Here is a 14,766-nt window from a genome sequence, read left to right as displayed (position 1 = left end):
CATTCTTACTGCAAAGCTAAAAACAAAATTACAATAATGTGATAATAAATGTTTGAACACAGATTTGTGCAAAATAAAACTTAAGACTTTCAAAATTTGAAGAAGCTAATAAAAGTAAAGAATCCTTGCGTTGATTAGTTAGAAAATGCGGTGAATTATACGTACCATCACAGAAACATCGCAAAATAATGCAACCGAAAAAAAGAGAATTTCAAAAGGATAAGGCATACAAGATAACAAGAAAAGACTTTAGGTGGAACTACGCATGTGCTCATGCGTTGGAATCCACGCGATTGAAGCCTTGCGTTGAAGAATGAAAGGAATTCTTCTATTGAACTATGAACCGAGGAGACTTATTGTTGCACCTATAAGAGCAAACGTACCCAAAACCAAGGAAGCATCCAAAATAACAATGAAAATAAAATAAAAATAAACTATACTAAGAAAGCAAAGTAAAGATAGAGTAGAAGACGTCCTTGGAAAAATAAGAGTGTTGTCACCGCAAGGAGTCTTCCGTGCAAGAGATGGCTCTCAATTGCTTGGGTCATTGGAACTTTCGGCAATTGTTGGGCGCATGTTGGCCACCATGAGCTTAGAACTGCCTTCGGCTCTTTTGCGACTAATTGCCCTCCTACCTTGGGGTTAATACTAACTTTCAGCATATCACCTACACTTCAATATTGTTTGCAATCTGGTCGCACAAACTGCAATACACCTAAGATAAAAAGTTTGCTCGCAAAGACATAAAACTTAACAAACATTTAGTTGTCAAGTCCCCGGCAACAGCGCCAAAAACTTAATACACGAAAATTGAAGTCAGTTTTACTCGACAACCAACTTCCTTTGGACGAATTATGTGATGCATGTTCCTAAAATATGCGTGATAGCCATGCACCGATGGTCATGCATTGGAATGAAATGCGCCAACAATGTATGCGATGACCATGCGTCATGCCACAAGTTTTGCCACAAGGAAAAGAGAAATGCATTGAAAACACATTGTATTAATTTCTTAATTCCAAAATGTTATACAATACAATATGAGAATACAAAGGAAAAGAAAATGACCGGCTAGAAGCAAAGATTTGCTTCCAGCGGATGTGCGTCAAGGCTGTCGTGGTGCCATGGATGGATGGAGGAGCTGACTCTCTCGAGATCTAACTCCGATCGAAGGCTCCGGTCGTCACTCGAAATGGATGAAGGAGATGAAGAACTCTCAGCGTTTTGTCATGCAGTTTGTCTGGATCACAAGGATCCGCCATAGGTGAACCTCAGGCGAAAACTGGGTTTTTTTAATTTGAGCTCATCAGCTTCTATTTATAGAGTTTGGATCGCCGATAGCATTAATTGGACTGCTCTAAGTCTGACATTCGAAGCGTTAGTCCTTTCTGAACCTCTGCCACCAACAACGTGGTAAGGAAATTTCAACATCAGCTTTGGATTTTCTCGAGGTAGATGCATTGATGCGTTCATTCCACCAACTTTGCGTTGATCTCATTAGAATGTATTGTCGCATAGCCGCAGTCATTCAATAGCCGAATTCACTTAACAACCCAACTCTATATGATGACCACAATCGCTTGACGAGCACAATTCCCATGGGATGGATGCATACAGTAAATTACCGCAACATCCATGCGTTGATCGATGCGTTTGCCTTGCGATGGAGTGTTTCTCCGCATGCGGTCGTCTATGCAATGGTCCGGTTTCTGCGTTTGCGTTCATTTCCTGCATTGACTAAAAAAATAGAACATTGAACGCATAATTAACGCAAAGTAATGGGTTAGTTGAGATTTGACATGTTGATCGACGCAAAATCTTTTTCTCATGAATTCCTAGCATGATCGACGCATATTCTGCCTAACAATCTTCATAATTCTAAGTAAAAGGCCTAAGATGACATGCATATCTGCATGTCATCACCGACCCCACTTGGCACAACCAACTCAACTCTACATCCCAACCAGCTACCCATAAATCGAACCCAACTGACGCAACACACTAGACCACACCTTTCTCTCAAATCCACACTCAAAAAATAAATGATCTCGGGACTCCACACCTTCCCCACACAGAAGACACCCCCCCTTCTGACAACACACCTCAACTCCTCAACCAATCCCATGTACCCAACCTGTCTAAGAACTACTAACCACGTATAGAAAGAGTGACGCAGAATACCAACCTCGCCCACAAAATACTAGCTCAAGACACCCTAGGATGACGAGGACATATACTCTCCCAAGAACTAACGATAGAAAGTCGACCATTAGCATCCGGCCCCCAAATCCAATAATCCTCTCTTCTCACCCTAGACTCCACTACCTAGATAAGACCCCAGATTTCAAGCAGCTCTCAAGATATTGTAGGCCACCTCCAACCTCCCTCACCATCCAAGAACTTCGACAACCACGCTTCCAAACTACTCCTTGCATCATGAACCACTGTATACCCATATGAATCCCAAATCGCGCCCCTCGGCAGCCAAGGATCCCACCAAACAAAACAAGACCGTCCATTGCCAATCATCAAATGAACCAGATGCTTGGATCTATCTCTACTTCGCAAGATAGCTCTCAAGCACCAAGACCTCCTAACCTCACTTCGAACAACCCACAACGATCGCCGTGGAATGAGAATGAGTGAACTTCAACTTGTGTAGTTGTGTTCCTAGTTTCCTAATAAGATAAATCCCCAAAATGGTAGACTTATTGAGTCGACTGTCGTAACCACTCTCACCCATACAGATCAAAGGACTGTCGTAATAAACAGGAGTTCACAACTCATTCAAGATTAAGGTCGTTTCCTATGATCATCATAGTGAAATATTAGTTTCTTCAAGTAACAGTGTTATAAAGAGAAATTAATTATTTCGTGATCCGATCTATGTATTATTAAATAAAGAGATGTATACATATAAATATGTGATATTTATATGTTAATTAACTCCATATTAAATATGATTTAATATACTTATTTAATTGATTAATTGATGATTAATTAATGGATTAAGAAATAATGAAGATTGGAGGTTATTATAAATATATGATATTAATGATAATTAATTAAATGTATATTAAATAGAATTTAATATATGGTTATTTAATTAATGTGCCAATTAATTAAATAAAGGTTATTTAATTAATTAGCACTAATGGTATAAAGGGAAATTCTTGGAGAAGGGGTTAACTTTTCTCCATATAAATATATCCTCATAGCCCATTTAGGGCAAGGGTTTTTATTATACAAAACCTAGCCTCCAAGTCTCTACCTTCTCTCTAACTTTTCCCTAAAAATTATCTACCATTTTCCTCCTCAAAAGTTCTTGTAGACCACTCTTCCAAGTTCTTTAGAAATCTAGAGAATAACAAGACAACTTTGTTGGTGGTGTCCTTCATTGGAGAAGTTCGAGATCAATGATAACAATGGAAGAGAAAAGCTAGAAGAGTCAACAAAGGTAAGTTTTGATTTCTTCTCTTCTTCCTATTTTCTAGCATGCTTATAGTTTTGTTTGAATGTTTATCCTACAAATGCATGTTTCATTTTAATGTTTTTGTTTCCATAAAGAATGTCTAAATGAAAGGCGTTCACATGCTTTTGTGGGAAATCAATTCCTTCATGAATAATGTGGTGCCACACCCGCTCCTGGCCCAAGAGGGTTTAGGTTATAGTTGGACTACAACTTATTGTTCATTAGAGGGATTAGTGATACTTAAGGAGTTAGATGTAACTACAGGGGTAAAACGGTAATTTTGGTCCAACTGTACTTATGAGTAATTTGTGAGGGTCGATGCACCGTTGATTTGTTATATCCCATGGACACAAAAATATATCTGTAGTGCGAAGAGTGCAGCTATCAGTCTTTAGTGGAATGATCGACAGTTATGGAAGTTGATTAATTTAATCAACGAATTTAATTAATTAATCAAGTACCATTTGAGCATCAATTTATAGATCCATAAGGTCCCCTCGTTAGCTCAATTGGGATTCATGGTAATCGAATTAATTTTAGATTAATTTGAATTGTTTAAAATATTAATTATATTTGATATAATCAATATAAAATATAATGTATGATACATTATAATATAAAGTTTTATTTGAGAGAATACAAATATTTGGATATGATTCAAATATTATTTATATAAATACGATTCATATAAACTACAAGCTAAAATTAATGTAAATATGGTTCATATTAATTGCTAAAGGTTAAATGAGATAATATTAAACTATAGGTTATATTATATGTGATATAATATAAACTATAGGATATATGTTATATTAGATATAACATATGGTTTTTAATATATGATATAAATATATTAAGTTGGTTAATATATATATTAAACTAATTAAATTAAAATTTATTTTATTTTATTAATTATCGGGAAGGAGTTATGCGATAACTTCCCCCAATTCTCTCATTGGTTAGTGGAAATGGCAAATTTAGGGATTTTTCACTATTCTTCTTCCTAGACTCTCACGATCATGTAGAAAACAAAATAAATCCTTTCTTTCAAATTAATTGTTTAAAGCTCACACACTCTCAAAAGATTATCTACCCTTAGAGAATAATGAGGTAGCCTCGTGGTGGTGTTTGAAAATACATCACTGTGTTTTGGCCATTTGTGAGTTCGTGGGAGAACGAAGAATTCATGACTGAAGAGGAAACACAAAGAAATTTAGTCTTCAATGGTAAGTGATCTTTGGATCTCTTCTTCCCATTCTTTTTCAGTAAAATTGCATGCTTATTTAGGACTGTTTATTCGTAGTTTCTAGACTTTGTAATTTGTTTGTTCTGTAAAAATAAAATTAGGACACGATCCTTCCATTGCGGGTAGTCACCTACTCCTTTCATAAGTTTGGTAGATGATATGGAAATTTTGAGAACTACTAATCAAAATAAATCAATATAAGCAATTAATTTCAAGAATAAAAATTGCAAATAATTTCAAGAAATAAAATATAATAATATATTAATTACAAAATTAAATATTAGAGAGATAGAGCAATTGACACTGTGAGTTTCATCGTGGTTGAGCACAACCGACCTATTCCACTTTCCAAGGTTCTCTGGGTACTTCATTAGAAGTCTTTGTCTCTCTCCACAACTTAGAGTCGAACCGTTACAAGTTCTTTTTTCAGGAGCAAAAACAAACTCGATCATTTCTACAGTTGATAATCAAACCGTTGCAATAACTTTTTCTCTCTCTTTGGAATTAAGAGCAACTCTTACAATGATTTGAAAAAACTAAAAAAAAAATGCACTTTACAAGCTCTCTAAAATAGTGGATTTAAAAATTTGAGCTCATAACAAATTTAAGAATAAGATGAAAAGAAGAAAATTGAAGCTTGGAGAGAGCAACAACGAAAATTTTGTATTTATAAAAATGATTGAAAATTATGAAAATTATTGTTAAATTTTGGAGAAGAAGATGAACTTAAAAAGAGATAAAAGTAGGGTGAAAACTAAATTCAATTTAGGTCACTGAATGTTTATAAAATGAAATGTGAAGGTTGGGAGTAAAGAGTAAAAGAAAAATGAATGTATTTATATGTGTGTACATTATGATATAGTTTTAAAATTCATTTTCATTTTAAATCTAAACAAAAATCAAAAGTGCATCATATATCACTCTTTCAATATTTCACATGTTATGACAGAATGTGCCTACTTAAAGGTTTCAACTTTGCATTGGAAGCTAAGCAGTTCTAGAAAATCTATGCTTACCCAAATAGTTTTGTATCAAGATTCTTAAAAGAAATTTACTTTGTGAATTGCTCAATTATAAAGGTTGAACTTGACCTCAATCCTTTTTATCTTTGGAGAAGCTTGACGTGGGGAGGAGAATTTCTAAAAGAAGGTCTTCAATATAGAGTTCTGATGGAAGCTCTATTAGAACTTTTGTAGATCCTTAGCTACCAAAAAGAATTAACATTTAAACTTCTTTATATTAACCTTGAGTTTCTAATAGAAATAAGTTTAATCTATGTGAGAAATTACCTCCTTTGAATGTTAAAGGCAAATGGATTATCTAATATAATGAGGACGACATTGTTGCTTTATTTAGAAAATCTTCTCAATCTGAAGGTCTATCTAAAACAAAAGCACTATACCTATCTCTTGGTCCACTCCTCATCAGGTTGGTTTAAAGTTAATATTGATGTGATAGCACCGAAAAAGTGTTATCTTGCTCTGCTTAATTCGAGATTGTTTTTGTATTTTATATGTTTATTTGATTATGTTGTAGGTTTCGAGCACTTAAAGGATAGAATGGGACATTAGTGAAGAAATGAAGCTAAAACAGGCCAAAACAGAGCTTAATTGCATGAATTGGGAAAGAGAAGGTCAAGATACCATTTTGCCCTTGGGGAGAGCACATCAGCGCTTAGCTATGCACACGCTCAACACTACAAGGCAAAAAGCTCCAATTCCGTGCAAAACACACAACATCGTGGCACAGAATCCTTAGTTAGAATGGGATTCCAACTCAGTACCTTTTGATCCGAAGTTTGGATGCACACGATTTCCATTAGTGTCGCAACGCTGTCTTAATTTTTGTTAAAAAAAAAATCCAACCGTCTCTGATTCCAGTAGATTTCCATCAATTTCTCTCCACTTTTCTCCCACTTTTTGGTTCAATATATTTATCCAAACTCTATCTATTGATCAACATGTCGATTATGGGCTAAGATAATCATTCTCTAGCTTGGGTTTTAGGATTTTCCCTATTTTGATGTCTTGTGAGTTTTCGAACCGGATTATTGTAATTGTTAGATTCAATTTAGTTTTAATCAAATGATATCATATTGTCATACGCTTGTGGATTTTACATTCATTCTTTGATTAATGTACGGTTTGTGACACTTAATTGTATGTTAATTTCAAGAAGCAATAGGTTAGGTTAGCCTGCAAATCCATAAGTAATGTTCTAACCATCTTAGGACTGAATGAAATGAATTTTTAATTAGGCACTTGAAAATTAGATATTCAACCCAATACAACCCTAGACCCTAATGCAATTAAGACAATTCTGAATATGCATGTTTTTCATCAATTCGATTTGGACTAGTTAGTTGATTATGACGATTTAATTAGCTTTTCTAATTAAATTGGATAGGTGTTCAATTATTTAATTTTAGTAATGAGAATTCGATGATCAAATATTTTGAATATGAAAATTCCATTACAATCTAAGCTAGGCTTTCTTATAAAATTTCTCAAACCTTTAAACACCCCCTTCCCCCTCAGTTAGCTCGAATCATAAATCATTTAATTTAGAAATTTAAAGGCTCCATGTGTTCGACCTATGCTACTACTACTACATTTTTTTATAAAAAATGGTTCAAAATTATTGGGTTCGGAATTGGTCGATGAATTTCGCGCAACCATAATGTTGCTTGGAAGTCCCCTCCAAATTTGACTGGTTTTCGTATCTTTATCCGAGATTCCTCTGGAACAATGGTGGCAATGTCTGTCTCTAGTATGAGTCTAAATTTTTCGGGGTCAATAGCTGAAATCAGAGAAATTTTTTAAGGCCTTAGACTAACAAAGATGATACTACCCCTCGACAAAATTATTATGGAATCTGATTGCAAACAAACCATTGACCTGGAAAAAAAAAAAAAAGAAAAAAAAAGGAAGCATGGAGTGAAGGAGCTTGTTGGTTAGAAGAAATTTGGTCATTTCTAAGTCTTTCATTGAAATATCTTTGCACATATTAATAGGAATTGCAAGGAACTAGCAAATTGTATAGCAAAAGGTGCAAGAGAAAATTATTTGCTTGGAATTTGGTGGTCAAATTTTCCCTCATCAATCCTTCAAATCATTGAGAAGGATATGTACTTTGTTTCTACTTCTCACATTTTTCCTTTATTTTAAAAAATTTATGAAAATAACTTTTTTTTGTTGTTGTTGGAACCGAATGTCGATCGTTGTGCCATAGACAAACTCACTGTCTTAAAAGCAAGATCAACACGACCTCAGTGCTAAATCGCCAAAGTCGGTTGCTTTCCAAGGTTAACACAGCTCCCGATCTTTGACGTGCACTCATCGGAGACCAGGTTGGAATCAATGAAAATTGCTCAGAAAATAGTAGAGAGACTAAGTAGAACTTGGAAATCTTGAAAACAAAAGAATTTCTACCTTGATCTTGAAAAACTTTCTTCATTATAAAGAAGATGAGGAAGAAGAAAAGGAGAAGAAAATGGCTAGTTCTCAATGGCTATAAAGGGCTTGTTACCAACTGCTGTAAACAATGAGTTTCCAATGGTCATAAATGGCTAGTTTTTTCGCTTCTATGTTTGCTATAGGCCTTGGCCCAAAGTAATTTCCAACAATGCCCCACAAATGACTAGTATAGCAAAGCAACAAGAGAAAAAATTTTAAAACCTTGAAAACTTTAAAACTTTTAAAACTTTAAAAATATTTCTGAGCAAATATAGGGGAACAAACTTAAGCATCTATATCTTACGATTTGAATTGATGCATAGTGTAGAAGGGTAATAACTTTATTAGAGAAAGTGAGTTACTTCTTGAACTTTCACTAACTACGATTGAGAGCCCCATAGCATGTTTTACTCCTTCAATTTCCATCAATTCTACGATAAAAGTGTGCTATTTAAGGTCATGCACATAGAACCTTGAGTCAACGTGAAAACTCTAGAAAAAGACCATTAAACTTTTCCATAAAAGGCAGATACGCCTTCACAATCACATTAATTGCTTCATCAAGTCTATCGCAATAGACCACTCAAAAACCGAGCTATAAAGATTTCACATCTAGTCTATACCAAGACCAACTTCATCAAGTCTATCAAAGACAAACCACTCAAAAACTGAGCTATAATTATCCATCAAGTTCATACTGAAGGAACTCTAATTATAGATGACTTAAGAGCGGAAGCGGATCGTTCCAAATTCCACTATGAAAGAACTCAAACATTTACAATCATACTAAATAGATTATGCATTAATCAATAAATTACAGCGTACTTCTTGAAATAAATACAAAAGGATCAAGAAAACAATACCTTTGAAGAACATTTCTTCAAGTGTGTCCCTTGATCAATCTCGAACTCGATATCCCTCGAACACCAACAACAAGTATCAACTCGATCCTCAAATAACTAAACACAACCACAAGATTACCTTGGTATTCTCGGTGTGAGAATCCAGGAGTTATGGGATTTGGCTTATTTTGGATAGAGGGAAAGAGGAATGGAGGAGGAGGAGATGATCGAGTAATAGGCAGCACTATCGTGTAGAAGATGGAAGTCGATTGCATAGACTCGACGCTCAATCGTTTAGAAAAAAATACTATCGTATAGTAAACTCGATCCTATCGTGTAGTCACTTGATAGTCAATTATCTGAGACATTTCGTAGCATCATTTGAAAAACCACTTTTTCATCTTTATTCCATTTTTCCATAATAATTGTATAACCACCCACTGAGGTCAGTTATTGAAGAAAAAATAATTTTAACTATCATATAATTAATAAATTATAAATAAATACAATAACTAACTTATCATATTATATTTATAACTTATAGTTTTAATATTGCATCATATACAATACATAAACCATAGTTCTTTTTCTCTTTTTATGGCATTTAATATAAATCATATTTATATCAATTCTTCCAATCAAACAATAATGTATCAAATACATCATATCGATTATATCATATATAACTGAATTAATTTAATTATATCATATATAATCAAATTTCCTCTTATTAATTTGAACATTTCAAACTAACCCAAAAACTTATTCTCAACTTGAATCCATTGAGCTACCAAGGAGATCTTATGGACCTGTAGCTTGAAGCTCCAACAGTACGTGAATAATTGACTAAATTCTTTAATCACATTATCCACCATCTGTTAACTGTTGGGCACTCTACTAAAGACCGACAGCTGCATTCTTCGTACTACAAATATATTTCTGTGTCCACTTAATATAACCAATCAACAGTACAATGACCCTTCACAAATTGCTTGTAAGTACAGTTGGGCCAAATTATCGTTTTGCCCCTGCAGTTACATCTAACTCCTTAAGTACCACTGATTCCTCTAATGAACAATAGATCATAGTCCTACTATGACTAAACCCTTCTCGGGCCAAGAGAGGGTGTGGTGCCACATTGTTCATGCCCCGGAATCAGCCTTAAGGGAGCAATTTATCTACTTACCCCTAAATCGGGGAAGAAGTGTATTTTGTCTTGTGTAACTGAGTTCCCAACTTCTCAATCAAACGAATCCCCAAAATGGTAGCCTTGTTGAGTCGACGATCTGGCCACTCTCACCCATGCAAATCAAGGGACCGCCCACGTAGGCAGGAGTTCACAACTCACTCAGGATTAAGATCATGTTACCTATGGTCATCCTAGTGAAATGAAAGTCTCAATTATGAACGATGTTATATAACAAGACTAAACATTTCGTGGTCCGGTCTTATACAAACTCTTTTGTATAGAATATCCCCGCTCGCATGTCTAATACACGAATGGTTAGGATTAGATCATTTATAGCACTTTACAACATTTTTAACACCTACAAAGTAGGCCACACTCGTAGTGTCACCAGGATAAGGTATCCCTCCTTATCCATATACTATAGGCCATTTAGGTTATCACTTAAAACATGACTCACTTGTATGTCTCCACATACATGTTTAAGTTACAATGATAACCATGAATGTTAATTTATTGGTTTGTGGTTAATGCAACTAAAATATCTCATATTTCATAGACCGAAGTGAATAAAATATCATATATTATAAATCACAAAGTGTTTGTTCATACAAGTGTTTACAAACTACAGAACCCTATGAGATTTAGGGCATCGACCCAACACATACCAAGAGCACCCTAAAGGAAGGGCTATGAAACTTTTAAAGGGTTTAGTTTTATCCATCAAGTCTGTACAGGACCACCCAAATAAAGGGTTGTGGACCATCAAGTCTATCGCAATAGACCATCTAGATAAAGAGCTATAGACTATCAAGCCTGTCGCAATATACCACCCAAATGAAGAGCTATGAACCACTATAATGGTTTGAGTCTCATACTTGTTGAAGATTCTAGAATTACTCTCCTTGTTAGGCCTTTAATGAGAGGATTTGCAAAATTTCTCTCAAACCTTACAATGAAATAATCCTCCTTTCAATAATTGTTTTACAGCTTCATGCTTGAGGTGTATATGCCTCCTCTTGCTATCATACACATTATTCTTGACAATTCCTATGGAAGCCTATGAATCATAGTGCAAAGAGATTGGTACTAATGCCCCTTCCCCCACAACGGTACATCTCCCAATAGACTTCTAGGCCATTCATATTGATGTCTCTCACAATGGTACATCTCCTAGTAGGCTTCTAAGTCACTCAGTCTTTTGTCCTGCTAATTCTAGAGCAATAAATTCAGACTCCATGGTAGATCTTGCTATACAAGTCTGTTTTACAAATTTCCATGAAATAGCTCCTCTACCTAATAAGAACACACCCACTAGTAAAGCTTACTTCGTCATTCTAAGTTACCTTGCATACATTACCCTTCTAGTATGGTAGAAAAATATTAAAATGCAAACAATAATCTACTGTACCATGAAGATACTTTAATAAATGACAAAGAGCAATCAAATGATCCTTAATAATATGTCTATTATAGTTTATAAAAACATAACACTTCCCATAATCATTGCATATTCAGATTGAGAAACACTATCTTCCTTATTTTTCTTAAGATTCATGCTGGTATCATAAGGTGTTCTTACAGAAGCATCATTAAAGCAATCAAATCTCATTTTTCAATGTGATTGATATAAAGAAAATCCATTTTCAGTTTTCTTTATCTTAACACCAAGTGTCACATCATCCTTATCTAAATCTTTCATTTCAAATTGTGATGACATAAATAACTTAATATTATACTTATATCTATGTTTGTATCAAAGATCAGTATACCGTCAACATATAAATGGATAATCACACAATCAGCTGGAATAAATTTGAGTAAATGCATGTATCAAAGGATATTAACAAATATTTACATAATCAGCTCAAACAACTTACGCAAATACTTCTTTACATCCATGCGATGTATTAAACAAATGCTATCAAGAGTTTATAATGGCTATTTCAAATATTTTATTCATATGAGAGTATGCATCAAAATATTTGAAGACTCATTTAAATCTAACTGGTTTATTTCCTTTCAGAAATTGAAGATCCATGTTTAATTCATAATGTCTCTTCAAAAGTTGCTAAATCATATAACAACCATAAATCATCAATCTTCATTTTCTCTTTTCAAGATCCTAGACATGCTCAATAAAGACTTTTAATCAATTGACATTATATATATATACCTATGTACCCATGATCTTATCTAACCAATGTGGAACTTTGATCATATTCCCAACAATCCTCCACTCGAACAAAGAACCAATTCAGACCCTGAAGTAATCATCCATCCATCTAACTCTTATCTAGGCTAATTACTTTTCACTAAAGCATACTGCCTATCTGATATAGTTCAATCATGGAATTTAAAATTGGATGCAATCAAAATGTCTTCACCTTAAAGTCATCATACGTAATGATCAACAACTACTAGACCCACACTATAGATTTTATGTAGTGTTGCAAAACTTACATTTCCCAAAAACACAAGCGTGTCTAGCAACCAATGCTAATTAATTCACTAATTTACTCAACATAAAGTGAAAAATCAATATGTTGAGCTATCTCCAAAATTCTCAAATCATATCTTTAGTTGGATGACTTAATTAACACACCATTTCAAAAACAAGTATAGAATGAACTTTATTTATAAAGATCAATAAAATTATGATCACATTCTAGTTCTAAAAGATTCATTCTAAAACATAAGGTTTGAAATATAAATAAAGCACACCCATTAATCACATTCAAGCTAAACTAAAGACAACGATGAAACATAGAGTTTAGGAGTGGAAAAGTCATCTATTAGTCAACAACATAAATGTATTCACAAAATAGAAAATATCATCTGAAAAAATTGCTTTTGGTGGAACAAACCACCGATCAAATTATTTTCAACATATTTGAATCAAATCAAGAAGATATTACTGTCATTAACATCTAAATTGACGGCGAAGATTAAACACAAGACCAAATATCATGCTACAAAAACCACATATTCCAGAACTCTATCACAAACACATAAGACAATCAACATAAATCAATTTACTAATTTACTAGTTATAAATGAAAATACAAAAGTTGAATTATTCACCAAAATTTTCAATGATGGAATAAAAACAAGCATGCACAGCAGAAGCAATGAATCAATAACGCTCTAATTACATTAATTAACTAGGATTAAACATGCAAAAGGGTTAGAAATTCAACCTTTGTAGTTTCCACAAGAATCTTCCTCTCCATGAGCAATCGATACAACCAACGATCAATCCTCGCGATTCTCTGGTTGAAAATCCGGTTGTGGGACCGAATCTTTAGTGAAAGATAGCGAAATTCACTTAATAGTTTGGAGAGTAAAAGAGAATTTGTGGAAGTTTTTGGTCAAAAGTAAAAAAGCATAAGTATTTAGCATTTGAAAATCAAAACTTATTTATATCCAAAACACATGCAAAAACTCTTCTTGCATGGCCTCCACCTCAAACTCCATTAGCATGTTAAAATTAGGTGTCAAGCTTCGCATGAAACACGTCATAATCAACTTAGTGGGAAAATCCAACAATTGGATTTTTCCACTAACTAATTTTTAATATAATAAATTTATAATGAATCAATTTTATTTGACAAAATATGAAATACATTTTTCATATTTTAGAAATTATTTAATTAAAAATATTTTAATTAAATAAAATAAATAATTTAATATCACATATTAAAAAGTCTTTGACAACCTAATTTTGATTAATCAATTTTAAAAAACACTTTCATGCTAATATTTTATAATATTACTTAAATAAATTATTTAATTGTGAATTATATCTAATATAAAATACAATTTTTTCTAAAGGCCGAATTTGAACATTTCAAATTTTCACTTTACCTAGTTCTCCATTTCGTCCTTAGTGAGCTAGCAAAGAGACCCGATGGATCTACGGATCATGGGCTCCAACGATCCGAGACTAACGAGTCAAACTCTTTAACCTAATTAATCAACATTCGTTAACTAACAGAACTGTCCACTATAGCCTGTAGTTGCACTCCTCTTACTGTAGATATATTTTGTGTCCATTTGATATAACCGTCATCAATAAGTTGATCCTTTACAAGTTGTTCGTAACCTCAGCTAGGTCAATTACCATTTTACCCCTGAGTTACATCTTTTATCCTTAAGTACCATTGTCCCTTTAGTGAACAATTGATTTAGGATCTTTATCACTAAATCCATTCCCTCTCAGGCCAACGACAGGATGGAGCCCCTTGTTCAAGACACAGGATCAGCCCTTAAGGGAACAACCTTTATATTATCCCTAAAATGGGTAGGAGTGAATTTTATCTTGCAAATTCTATGTCCCCAACTATCTACCCAGTCTTATCCTTGAAATGGGAGGCATATTGAGCAGCGTTGTTGAACTTACCCTCGTCTATCCAGATCAAGGGATAATCCCAAATAAACAGGAGTTCATAGAGAGCTCAGGATTCAGATCAAGTTATCTAGGTCATCAAGAAGTGAAATTAATCAGTGTTAATACGTAACAGTGATCATTTTGTGGTCAGTCTTACACAATCTCATCGTGTAGA

The sequence above is a fragment of the Benincasa hispida genome, chromosome 8 (genome assembly GCF_009727055.1).
Source record: "Benincasa hispida cultivar B227 chromosome 8, ASM972705v1, whole genome shotgun sequence".
Classification (NCBI taxonomy): domain Eukaryota; kingdom Viridiplantae; phylum Streptophyta; class Magnoliopsida; order Cucurbitales; family Cucurbitaceae; genus Benincasa; species Benincasa hispida.
The sequence above is the reverse complement of the archived record's forward strand: the minus strand, read 5'-3'. Positions refer to the sequence as shown.